General features: G+C 38.7%; 1 non-coding gene across 1 annotated transcript; it reads left to right on the forward strand.

Annotated features, from left to right (window-relative positions):
* The first annotated feature begins 12327 nt into the window (after positions 1-12327).
* LOC100000636 (uncharacterized) lies at positions 12328-12948 on the forward strand. Its single transcript, XR_082601.5, has 2 exons — positions 12328-12557; positions 12638-12948. It is a non-coding gene; the product is annotated as an uncharacterized protein (transcript).
* Positions 12949-14262: the final 1314 nt, after the last annotated feature.

The raw sequence follows: 14262 nt of genomic DNA on the forward strand, positions 1-14262 counted from the left end.
TACAAGAGTTTTCATTCACATCCATCCTCTCACCCAATAGACTATCCACCATTGTTTCAGACTCTCTTCCTCCATCTCGCAAACTCACTGCACTTGATTCGAACAGTGCCACTAATACACTCTGCTCCACACTAGCATCATGTCTAGACCGATTATGTCCTCTTGCATCCAGGCCAGCCCGTGCCAGTCCTCCTGCACCCTGGCTCTCGGATGCTCTCCGTGAGCATCGCTCAAAACTTCGGGCTGCGGAGAGAATTTGGCGGAAAACTAAAAATCCTGCACATCTCTTAACATACCAAACTCTTCTGTAATCTTTCTCAGCTGAGGTTACTTCTGCAAAGCAGACGTATTACCGTCTGAAAATCAACAATGCCACTAATCCTCGCCTACTTTTTAAAACATTTTCCTCCCTCCTCTATCCTCCTCCTCCACCCGCATCCTCCACACTTACTACTGATGACTTTGCTACATTCTTCTGCACCAAAACTGCAAAAATCAGTGCTCAATTTGCTGCACCTACAACAAACACGCAAGATACAACACCAACACCACACACACTCACCTCTTTTTCTCAGCTCTCTGAGTCTGAGGTGTCCAAACTTGTGCTATCTAGCCATGCAACCACCTGTCCACTCGATCCCATTCCCTCTCATCTCTTGCAAGCCATCTCTCCTGCAGTCATACCAACACTGACTCACATAATTAACACATCTCTTGACTCTGGTTTATTCCCCACTACATTTAAGCAGGCTAGGGTAATCCCACTGCTAAAGAAACCCAACCTGGACCATACGCTACTTGAAAACTACAGACCAGTATCCCTGCTTCCATTCATGGCCAAGATTCTGGAGAAAGTAGTGTTCAATCAAGTCCTGGACTTTCTTACTCAAAACAATCTCATGGACAACAAGCAATCCGGCTTTAAGAAAGGCCACTCAACTGAGACTGCCCTGCTCTCGGTCGTGGAGGATCTCAGACTGGCTAAAGCAGACTCTAAATCATCAGTCCTCATTTTGCTGGACTTGTCAGCTGCTTTTGACACTGTCAACCACCAGATCCTGCTATCTACGCTTGAGTCACTGGGCGTTGCGGGCACTGTTATACAATGGTTCAGATCTTACCTCTCTGACAGGTCATTCAGGGTGTCTTGGAGGGGAGAGGTGTCCAACCTACAGCATCTAAACACTGGGGTACCTCAAGGCTCTGTTCTTGGGCCACTTCTCTTCTCCATCTACACATCATCTCTAGGACCAGTCATCCAAAGACATGGATTCTCCTACCACTGCTATGCTGATGATACCCAGCTATACCTCTCTTTTCATCCTGATGATCCCTCGGTTCCAGCTCGTATCTCAGCCTGCCTGTTGGATATTTCACACTGGATGAAAGATCATCATCTTCAGCTGAACCTCGCAAAAACGGAAATGCTTGTAGTTTCTGCCAACCCGACTCTACACCATAACTTTTCAATCCAGATGGATGGGGCAACCATTACTGCATCCAAAATGGTGAAAAGCCTTGGAGTAACGATTGATGACCAACTAAACTTCTCTGACCACATTTCTAGAACTGCTCGATCGTGCAGATTTGCACTCTATAACATCAGAAAGATCCGACCCTTCTTATCTGAACATGCAGCTCAACTCCTTGTTCAAGCTCTTGTTCTCTCCAAACTGGATTACTGCAACTCTCTACTAGCTGGGCTTCCAGCTAACTCTATCAAGCCTCTTCAACTGCTCCAGAATGCAGCAGCACGAGTCGTCTTCAATGAACCTAAACGAGCACATGTCACTCCGCTGCTAATCCGTTTGCACTGGCTGCCAGTTGCTGCTCGCATCAAATTCAAAACTCTGATGTTTGCCTACAAAGTGACTTCTGGCCTAGCACCTTCTTATCTGCACTCACTTCTGCAGATCTATGTGCCCTCCAGAAACTTGCGTTCTGTGAATGAACGTCGCCTCGTGGTTCCATCCCAAAGAGGGAAAAAATCACTTTCGCGAACGCTCACGCTCAATCTGCCCAGTTGGTGGAATGAACTCCCTAACTGCATCAGAACAGCAGAGTCACTCGCTATTTTCAAGAAACGACTAAAAACTCAACTATTTAGTCTCCACTTCACTTCCTAATCTGCAATTGCCTCTTTGAATATCACACTAACTGTACAAAAAAAAAAAAAAAAAAAAAAAAAAAACTACTAACACTTCCCTTCTTAGACTTTACAGACCTGAAACTTGCCTTTAGTACTTATTCATTGTTGCTCTTAGTTGTGTAAATTGCTTCCTTGTCCTCATTTGTAAGTCGCTTTGGATAAAAGCGTCTGCTAAATGACTAAATGTAAATGTAAATGCAATAATTAACAAAATACTTTGCTGATCTTTACATTTTTTTTTTATCTCAGAGTAACTACACTTGGCTGTCCAAACCTTGCTCTAATACAATAAAATGAAATGTGATTGCCTGTAATTGTGTTCTATAAAAAAGTAGCTTTAAGTTAAGGCATGTTCTACTAGCAAAAGTACAAAATCCAAAAAGTTCTAGTATAGAGTTTTAAAAATTATAAATTGAAACTGCTTGAGTCTAGTTTTCAAAGTTAAAGTTCAGTTTAGGTCAGTTCAGTGTCGTTTAGATTTCTAAAGAAACAAAAACTAACTTCAGGAGATTTTGTTTTTGTTAGCTGTGGAAAATGCAACTTTTTGTTGTTTTTTTTTAAATTACGATAAATTTACATTTTTTTTTTGTCATACAAACAAAAAATTCGAATTTTTAAGGATAAAGACTGAAACTTCAGCTTCCCCTGTTTAAAATAGTATGTGACACTTGATGCTGACTGCTAAAATAAGTTACAAAAAACAAAAAAGAAAGCATTCATCTTGGGAACCTACATTGTCAGTAAATAGAATGTACCACTTTTTCACTGAAAAAAAAAAAAAGCTTAGAATAACATTGAAATACAATGCTATAATTTGCTCAGGGAATGTTGCATGTAGACAAAGTTTAATTAAGCATAAACATCCTAGCATTTATTTCTAAAGGCAAAAAACAAACTTCATTAGGTTTTGTTTGCATTAACTAGAAAATGCTACTTAACCAAAAAAAATATATATATCTAAAAAAAAAAAAAAAAAAAAAAAAGTTTTCAAACATTACTAGCCACTCGCCATTTTCAATAGCCACAATCTTATTGTTGGGAAAATATATTGTATACACATAAATATGACTTTGACATGCTAAAATTACTTGATTTAGAGTTTGCGTTATCTCTACATGCCTCCTCATTCATTTCACTTTTTGCGTGTTGTATATGAGCTTGCTCAATAATCATGAGCAAATGGGTCAGGGTTTCATATATTACAATTAGTTTAGTTTAGGATTTACCCAATTTATCTCTGACCACACCATAAATAAACTGATTATTTCTTAGTCACAAATTTTAAATGTGTGAAAACATGCAAAATATAGCTGAATACTATACTTTTTATTTAACAAAACATATGCACAGTCATATGTCCTGGCTAAAGGTCCCAGATCACCAGTTAACTACACATAAATGGGGAGTTATTCTCCTATTAAAGCAATGTTATTTGAAAAAAAAAAAAAGATAATTAAACCATATTAATGCAAAAGAAAGCAGGTAAAAAACATAGTGTGTAATAATGAAAGGATGATCACACACGTATGGTTAATGATAGACCCATAAATTATCTTTTCAAAGAATGGTTAAACCGAAAGCAACTGGCACTCAAGTCAACTCTGGAACTCTGGAAAGCAGAAAGACTGTAGCCTCGATGTAGCGCAAGTGATTATCCTCTCATCCAATATATACCTGCTTTGCTCGCGCAAAGTTGCGAACGCAATTATTTTTGTCAGTCGTGTTGCTTCTCGATCGCCTGTGCATGCATATTGGACCATCCTTATTGTCGAACCCTGCTTTTAAGATTTATTATCTGGGAAAATTATTTTCAACCAGTCAAAGTGGCTAGTGGGAGTGTCTGTCTTACCCGCCACCGCCGAAATCTAACTGGTTGGTGGGTGTTAATGTAAAGCCCTGTATATATATATATATATATATATATATATATATATATATATATATATATATATATATATATATATATATATATATATATATATGTATATATATTTTATTTTATTTTTTTTTTTATTCAGAAAGATTTATGAAATGATATCTGACCTTTAGGCTGACTGCTAAAATAAAAACTGCTTATTAAAAAATATATAATAAAGACCCGTCAGGTGCCCACAAAATAGCTCTAGGTCTTTAAGAGTAATTTTTACTACTGAAAGTTCAAACACTGATGAGCACATGCATCAATCCACAGCTCCACAAGTCCCAAACCAAGCAAGCCAATGGCGAGAGTGGCAAGAAACAAACTTCACCAACTAATGAAAGTGAAGAAAAAATAAACTTTGAGAGAAACCAGGCTCAGTTAACTGCTTATAGTTCTTGAAAATAATGTTCACCAAATATAATATCTGGATTTTGAATTAACTTTGAGATTTGTAACCTTGCAGATCTTTTATTGTATACAATCATATCAAAACAGCACAATAAAGGCTGAAAAAAAAAAAAAAACTAAATAGTGCCTCTTTGAAACACACCTGTGTATAAACAGGATTGAAATTCAGAGGTCATGTGAATAAATGCAGGAATTAGTTGCTCAAAGTTAAGCATGAGTTTGTCAGGGTACATTTCCAATATCAATAATTGAACTCATCATTACAAGCTAATTCATTTCAGCCCAAAGAAAATACAAAGCTACAAGGTGAACGAAGAGCCGGCATATGCAAAAGGCAGATAAGGCAGAGAGAGTCGGCTTGAAGGGAAATTTTAACATTAAAGAGAACGCCACAAAATAATTAAGAGGGCACATCCACTCCACACTGTGAATAACGGTTTATAATGAAACACATTTCAGGCTGCCATATTTAAGAGTATGATTAATGCATAATTATTCCTCCAGCTCTACAGATTGTGAGGAATATGAAGCCAGTCTTTAAGTTATGCAGTGCAAGAGCAACAGCTAATTGATTTCTGCCCTCTTTTCTCATCTCTATTGCTGAATGCTGTTGAAAGCCTGTTCGCACAATGTAGACAATTATTCTCTAAGCTTGATAATCGTGGGTCTGTTAAAACTCTGGGACAGGATGTGTTAAAAACACAAATGAATCTCTTATAATCACCTTTAAGTGAAACGAAACTGAACAAATCTTTGCTTAAAGGGCACCTATGGTAAAAAATCTACGTTTCAAGCTGTTTGGACAGATCTGTGTGTTGTTATAGTGTATAGACCGTCATACTGGGGTGATATGAACACACCCAGTCCTTTTTTTTCAATTTAACTACAAAAAAAAGGGTCGGCCAATTGGAGCTGTTTTCAAATCGATCACACCATTACGTAGGTGTGCAATCCCCCCGCCCACCGAATTGATTGACAGCTGCGCGCATTAACATGTTCCGGTAGTCGCGTGTATATGTCAACAAGACCAGACAGACATACGCAAAACAACTGGGAATAAAAGGTCTGTTCTGTTCGCTAGGATCAGCAATCATCATCAAATGTGATTAAGAGTAAGTTTCACATGTTTAAAGTGTTTTAAAACAGAGTATGTGTGTAATTAATTACAGCGTTTTACTTCAGCTTTACTTCATCAGCACAGCCGCGTGTCAAAACAATTATAAAAGAAGACGCTTCAATCCCGGTTTGTGGAAGTTAAATCAGGTTTATTTTGTACATTAGCATAACAGATATCCACACAGTACTTGAGGTTAGCCTTAACTAAGCTAAGCGCGCTCTGTCTGTCTGCCTGCCTGTGTGTGTGTGTCATCTGCGGTGTGTGTGTGTGTGTGTGTGTGTGTGGGGCGCGCAATATTGTGTGTGACTCATCTATGCAACTTCACAATACTGATTAGTAAAGGTTAGTTCTTACTGTAGTATCTCACAAACGCTACGTGAGACCTTCTTCCTTTAAGTCTGTCTGTTGTCTGACGCAGCTGAGGGAGGAGGCATGTAGAAGCAGTAGGCGGGAAAAACTCGTCTTAAAGGCGCAGTACGACAAAACCACCCCCTGCTGGAAATCAGTATAAAACAGCATCTTGTAAAAGGTATAATGAAAAATCTGATGGGTATTTTGATCTGAAACTTTATATACACATTCTAGAGACGCAAAAGACTTATATTAAATCTGAAAAAAGGGGTAACCTAGGTGCCCTTTAAAATGTCCAAACCTAAACTATAAATGTAATTATACAATCTTATAATGAGCTTATTGATCATGAACCTGGAAACAAGAAATACATCAGACAACACTGCTGCGAAATTACGTTTCTTAAGCCTTTCAAGCCGAGTGCTGGAGTCATTCATTTCATCATCTGTGGGCACAGATACTGTCGAGCAGATTGTAGGTCTGAGGTTCAAACCTAATGATGCAAGTCTGTCACAAGACCTTCACTTACTGCCTGAAATTACTGAGATGAAACTGAGATCTAGTCTTTGGTGCTCAGAGAGAATCAGCTATGAAATCAACTTTTTTATCTCTATAACACTGGCATGGCAGCTTTTCCAAAGAGCAGATATTGCTCAGTGAACAAGTATATAGAGTTAGGTCCAAAAATCTGGGATCACACTGAAAAACTGCCCTGCAGAATCAGATTTAAATAAATAATCATGACCACTGCACCTCAAGCGGAACCAGAGAAAGCACGTGTGTTATTTTGCTGACTGTCGATATAGAAAAGCATAAACCCCAGTCTGAAGCCATGAACAGCGCTGAATAAAATATCACATGTTGTCATTTCAGAAATACAGTAATTGCGACATGCTGTGAACATGCACAAAACACTATTACTTAAACATTATGTGGACTTTTTATTATGTGTGTATAATTTTATTATGTGAGAATGCACTAAAACACTAATCAGTAAAATGCTTTTACAGCTCAAAAAACCTTCGCTGTATATTACCACACATTCCCATTTTGCAGAGACATTGACATATTTTGTTGACCCTAAAACACCAGTCTTGTCTGAAAATATTCTACTGCTAAACCCTTTTTAAAAAATAATTAGAATATACAAAAGGTACACAATTTGAGATGATACAATTACAAAAAAAATAAAACAATAAAAAAAATTTCAAAAACAACAACAATACAGTGCAATACTGGCTTGTGTAAAGGCTGATTTATACTTCTGCGTAAAACACCAGCGTATGCTACGGCGCTGACGCATAGCCCTTCGCCATAGCCGTCGGCGTAGCTGACGTGCACCTCTCAAAACATGTAACTACACGTCGCAACGACGCGTAGCGCAAGCTCTGTGATTGGTCGGCTTGGTATTGCTGACGAGTCTGGGCAGGACCGAGAGCCGCGTGAATGGTGCGAGCCTGATGGAGCGATTGTTTACAAGTGTGGAGTCCCGTGAAGGAGCTCCGGATGGAAAGTTTTGTGTTTACCTAATAGTTAAAGTTGTTGCACGTCCGCCGGTTCCTGCCTCAAAATGAGTGAGTTTGAGCCACTTGTACATCCCGGAAGTGTTCAGGAAAAGCAAATCAGCAGCGAAGACACTCAACACAGAGGAACATTTACACCTCACTGCCAACTGGCATTTCGGAAGTGTTAATGCAGACCAACAGAGACAGCGCGCAGAAGTATAAATGCACAGCTACGCGCATTGCTTGCGCCGTGGGTTACGCCGGTTACTTGACGCAGAAGTATAAACCAGGCTTTAGTGTGTGAGTGTGTGTGTGTGTGTGCATGTAAAGGTAACTTGGTAAACAGGTCAAAGTAGATACAAAAGGAACAATAACAGTCACTAAATGAAGCAAGTAATATATATATATATATATATATATATATATATATATATATATATATATATATATGTATATATATATGTATATATATCAGAGGTCGCGTTAACCGAATACTTTCTGTCATTGACAGATTTTTTTCAGCAGGGACAGAAAAATCTGAAGGTGATCCGTTAGCTATCTGTAATTCTCTTTGTCACCGCTGTGTACAGTTGCAAAAATCTCACAGCAGCTGAGTGTGAGAAGTTTCTTTAAACGGGCAAATAGTTGTGATAGTAATAATAAAGGTGAAAAAAAGGCCATGCAGTGAAGTGATGCAGTGGATGATGAAGAACAAACAGACAAAAATCCTCAGTCGCCTACAGCTGTTGTTACAGGCCAACCAAGCGGCAACAAGGAGGTCAGGTGGTTTGGAGTGCGTTGTGAGCACCATGCATACGGAATGCAGAGGGGTGAAGCCACGCCCCTAGTGCAGAAGGAGCGCGTGCTGCAGTATTTTTTCCCGGTGAAACGAGTGCTTGCAAGAGCGGGAAATGTCACATTAAGAAAATCCAGCAAACTTCTGATCACTTCTTTAGAAGAAATGTTTTCTAACTACATAACGCTGGTTGAAGTGGCACTACCCAGATAGCAGGTAGTAATTGGCCCGTCGGCTGCCCTTTGGCGCCTCCGGCTCCGACTCCGCATCGAGTGTTATCTGGGCCGAGTATGGCCTGCAGCTCGCTCCCGCACATGCATTTGTGATGCGGCTATAAAGCACTTGCCCGATTCTTGTTAACCATATCTGGCCAGAGTCTGACTGTAAAGTCCGGGCCGCTTCTGGCGAGGACCACTGTGGCAGCAGACCATTGCTTCAGCCTCCAGAACAAGTTTAAAACTGTCACGAGAAGTCGACTTTTCGAGGCAAAGACACAGAATTTAATGACAATTGCCTCTGCATCAGTCTCTCTTGATGCGTTTGATTACGCAAAGGCAAGCACCCAGTTCAGGTCAACGCAGGAGGAAGATGTATGAGGTATATATAATCAGATCAGTGATAAGGAGTGACAATAATGCTAGTGATATAATGCTAGTAATGACGACAACAAAGGACAACAGTAATAATCATTAGCTACAACCACTACAATAATAATTGGTTGGCATGGATCAGACCAGTGCAATGCCCAGGCTGCCATGGCCACACCACACTTAACCTGTGAGTCTACTCCTAAACCTAATCCTTTCTCTACACTGTAAAAAACAACAGGCTGATAGGCATGCAAGGTCAAAAAACACTTTCATGTCTTAAAATATGCATTAATTTTATCTAATTACTAATCATCCCAACGACTCCCATGCGATTCTTTATCGATTCATTTGTTAAAAACCCTTTCTTAGCACAATGCTAATCTGCGCTGGTTATTCCGATGACCCAGTTTATTGTGATTGGTCGACTGCGTTCAGTTTGAGGCAGAGGAAAATGCCCACCACAGTTTATCAATATTGTTGAAGTAGTCAAAGTGTATGTGTGAGCCCAATGCAGGAGTGCATTAAAGCAGTGCAGTTAACAGCATATTGCTCTATACTTCACCATGACACACATCCAGTAATCCACACAGTGGCATAAACTGAACTATTTTGAAACCTGACCACCACATGTGTGTAGGAACAGCTGACGGTGGCCATAGCAATGACAAACAGCAGTGGATCGCAAGCTCACAAACCCATTTAATTCTGTAAACAAATTGGCACACGCCACGTTTTTAGACGCAATATGATAATATAAAGAGTTAACCAAATACAGGTCAAGCAGTGAGGAGCGGTTTCAAGTATCAAAACACAATTAAATACATAATTTGCAAGCTAGAGAAAACAAGGAGTCAACCATTTTAATCGCACTTATTTTCTTACACTTGTGAAATGGAGGAAAAAACTCATCTATGAACTGTGTACTATAAACTTCCTGCCAAGCTCTGACAAAGTCCCATACATTAATAGTCTTTTCTGATCATTACTTTAACAAATGCCTTATGATTCCCCTTTTGCAAGTGTGTAGATTGTTGAAGCAAAAATGACAGGAACACAGCGCAAGGCTGGGGCTGTAATGCTGAGTTTTTTTTGTAAAAATAAACTTCATCCACTGACTCTTCACGGCCTCATCTTTGGGTAGAAAAAGTAAGACTAACTTTCCCTCACACTTTAGAGCATAGCATCTTCGCGACTTGATTAAACCTGGATCTGCTAGAGTGTTTGTCTTTTTTTCTTTCTACAGTATTTGTGGGTGGGGCAGGGGGTTTCAATTTTCCCGGGTCTGCATACGCAACAAACAGATGGGGCTTGAGTTCCATATCAACATAATGCTGACATGGCTAAAGACTCATTACCCCCACAATTCATTTGAACCACTCTAAGTCAAGTCTTTTATAGATAAATCAATAGTTTTAAACACAGTGAACTTTCAGATTTAAGCCTTAGCTGGATATTTCACTTCACTTAGAGCTGTGTTACACACTGCATGGAAGGTCATTTTTAAAAGCCCATACTATGGGCTCTTTAAGCCTAAAGCCTGGTTTATACTTCTGCTTCAAGTGCCTGGCGTAACCCACGGCGCATGCAATGCGTGTAGCTGTGCATTTATACTTCTGCACACTCTGTTGCGTCTCTGTTGGTCTGCATTAACACTTCCAAAACACTAGTTGGCAGTGAGGTGTTGATGTGTCTCTGTGTCAAGTTGCTTCGCCTGTGTTTTGTTCTTTCTGAACGATTCCAGGATGTACAAGTGGCTCAAACTCACTTATTTTGAGGCAGGAACCGGCAGATGTGCAACACCTTTAACTATGAGGTAAACATAAAACTCCTTCACAAAAAAAAAAAAAAAAAAAGACAATATTAAGGTTATAGGTCTTATTTAGGGTACTTTTTAATAATGAATACTGCACTGTGACATTTAAGCTAAATTTTAGCTAAATAGATTGTTGGATGGTCATGATAACCAAAAAAAAAGTTCATTTGAAAATTCACGGATTCAATATTGGTCGCTTTTGGTGCTTTACGCTTTTCATTTTTCTTTTTTGTTCCAAGATTTAGAATAAAAGTTACTTGTAAAATATTTTCCCTATTTAAAAACAATACAGTAGTAAAAAATGACCTCTCTTAAAAAGATTGGATGTTTTCTTGCACAGCTGGATGTTGGACTCATGAAAAATAATTGTGTGCAACTGGCCAAAACTGATTAGCTGAAGTCACAATGAAGCGACAGCTGTCAAAGGATTCCACTTGGTCTTCAGACATTTTTCGGTGGGTTATTTTTACTATTTATGATGGTATAGCATTCCAAATAGGACAAATGAGCTCATATATGAGACATATCCTGAGACCCCCCCTGGCTACAGGACTGTACAGACTGAGTCTGTACTGACAAGAAAAAAATAAATAAAAATGTGATGATAGCAGCATTTCCTGCTTGCATTTTGAGCACTGCTGAGTGGATTCTTGAGCTCTTTTTATTGGCTAATGTGTGCACACTCTCGTCAGATATGACTGTGATTGGCTCTAATAATCATCGGTTTACAAGAGCACTGACACGGAAGCATTTAAAAATCGCATCTATCAGCAGATCCACCGGCGGATTGACATGACATTCAAACACTGACAGTCATCATGACTTTAAAACACTCCAATGCCCAAGGTCTTTTCTGTACGTTTAAAGTAGGTATGTGTGTTTTTAAACATTGTACCTTTTTTTTTTTTTTTTTTGTCAGTCAGTATGGGCCACTGACAGATGACATTTACTTGCTCTCTTCTTTCTGCCCTGCCATGCTCCATCACACACACTCCCCTACCTTCCGCTCAAAGCTTTCCTTCGCCATTAAAGTTGCTTTTTTAATTCTGAGGCTGACTTAAACAAAAAGAGAGTAGGGTTTCATGACCCTTTAACACAGTTGTCACTAACCACCAGGCCGCGGACCGGTACCGGTCCATGGATCAATTTGTACTAGGCCACACAAGAAATGATTAATTATTTTAATTTTATATCTGAACGATCTTTTATTTTTAAAAATGACCATATGCTCTCGGTTATATATTGGCCTTGAGTGCTTAAATGTAACCCACAAGCAGCAAAATGAGTAAGAAACAGACGTCTTTGGGACGTTTATTTGCGAAGAAGAAAAGACACAGAGAAGGACCCACAAATCAGTGACAAATCGATCTCTCAGCTTCATATTTTATCTGAAATACACGGTAGACAATTTATCTTAGACAAGCACAGAACATTCATAAACAAAACCTGTATCAAACTTGTATCAAAACTTGTATCAGAGTTGTAACAATGTTTTGTCAGCTTGTCATATTCTGAGAAAACAGTTGATGGTCGCTTAGTTAAATTGTCAAGCGTTGACCAGTCCTCTGTGATAAAAAGGTTGGGGACCACTGCTTTAACATATACTGTATAAATGTCTCTGAAATCTGCTTGGATGATTGGGATGTTTTATTTTCATGCTGTAATTTGTAAAATTAGGTTCTGCAGTTGTGCTGTACAGTAAACAGCACTTGGAGGCGCTCAAGTGCAAAACTATCAATGCGAGTGCACATTGAAGAAGATGCCCAGAAGTGACATGAACTTGGAGCTGCTTATTGCTCTGGTATCCAAACGAAAAATGCTGTATGATAAACGAGACATCGACTACAAAAATGTTGACAAAAGGGAAATGTTGTGGAGAGGAATTGTGGAAGAATTAGGAGTCGATGGTGAGTTTCATTTGACTTTTATGGCTTGCACGTTGTCACAGCAAACTTTTTATCAGGTGTGTATCATTTGTGTACTGTAGCTGAGGAGGTTAAACAGAAGTGGAAAGCTTACGTGATACATACACACGAAAAAAGCGTGAAGAGGGAGATTGTCGAAGTGGACAGGCCGCTAAAAGCAAGAAGCCGTGGAAGTACATAAAGGCAATGAAGTTCCTCGCAGCATCCACAGAATTTCGAAGTTACTCGCATCAGACAATTAAATTACATATTGTTGTCCTATCAGATGTAAAAAAAATCTATAGTAATTTATTGTAACTACACCACCATAGTAAGGTAATTCAGTTAATCTGCTGTGATCAGTCTATAGTTTCTATTCACAATAAAAAAAATCTGAAAACTGCACTACCTTGTTCAACTGCACTTTAATCCCAAATGCATTAATTTAATAGAAAATTGCATAAAAAATTAAACTTTATATTGAATTTACTTTTTCAGAAATAATCATAACAATGTGGTGTTAATTTTACTGAAGATAACAAATCATATTGTTCTGCATGTGAGAGATGTTTGATGTAAACTGTATTTATCTTTTTATAGTGTTCACAGTAATATTGATGAAAACATGTTGAGCTGTATGACCAACTGGAGGTGCAAAATGATGCAAGTGAAAATGAGGCACCATGAAGCACATCATCAGCATCATCCATCACCAGCCCAACTGAGCCAACATAAAAAAAAAAAAAAAACATCTTCAGATACACCAGATTTCTTGGAGAGATACCTCTTGTTCAAAGACAACAGGGAACAAGAGAAAGTGGAGCGCAGAAAAGAGAAAGATGAGCGCAGAGCAACAAAATAATGAACATTCCATGTTTGCACTTAGTTTAATATCAACACTAAGGAGATTGTCCCCTGTCATTAATCATCAAATCATTAATGTTTATTTGCACTACTGTTCAATTTACCTATTGTGATTTTTTTGCACTACAACTTCTGACTCAATCATTACTTGCAGCAAAATGTAGTTTGTACAAAACCATAAATGTTTACATTTTACAAAAAAAAAAAAAAAAAAGTGCATAAATGACGTACTTGCAGTGATGACATATTTTGGAAAATTTTTGCATCTTTGAATTTTTACACAATACTTTATTATTTTGCAAAATTCACAGAGAAATGATTAGTACAAAAAGACAAAAATAATTTACATAAATCCATAAATACATACATCTATCTTTACACACACACACACACACACACACACACACACACACACACACACACACACACACACACACACACACACAAGTGGTTTTCAAAGGTCTCCATATAATGAGTCTAGCACATATACGGTTTTATTTTATCTGATCTGCAGACCATGGTTCGCACGGTCATACTGTCAGGGAACTTGTCCTGCTGGGGAATTGAAGTAGTCTTTGTAAATGTCTCTAACATTTTTTGCCTCCACAGATGACCTCTGTCCCCTGCAATGTTCAAACCCTTGTAGCGTTTGCTCACAGTCATAGCCATCCTCTGTGGCATCATCCTGGTTATTAGCATTTGGGCGTAAATAATTGCACAGGATACAAGCCGCTTTGACAACTTTGTCAACAACAGCTGGTTGGACCTGTAAACTTTTTCTAAAACCCTGAAACGTTGGCTGAGAATTCCAAATGCATTGTCAGAGACGTCCTGCTCTCGAGAC

Source organism: Danio rerio, chromosome 2 (genome assembly GCF_049306965.1).
Source record: "Danio rerio strain Tuebingen ecotype United States chromosome 2, GRCz12tu, whole genome shotgun sequence".
Lineage (NCBI taxonomy): Eukaryota > Metazoa > Chordata > Actinopteri > Cypriniformes > Danionidae > Danio > Danio rerio.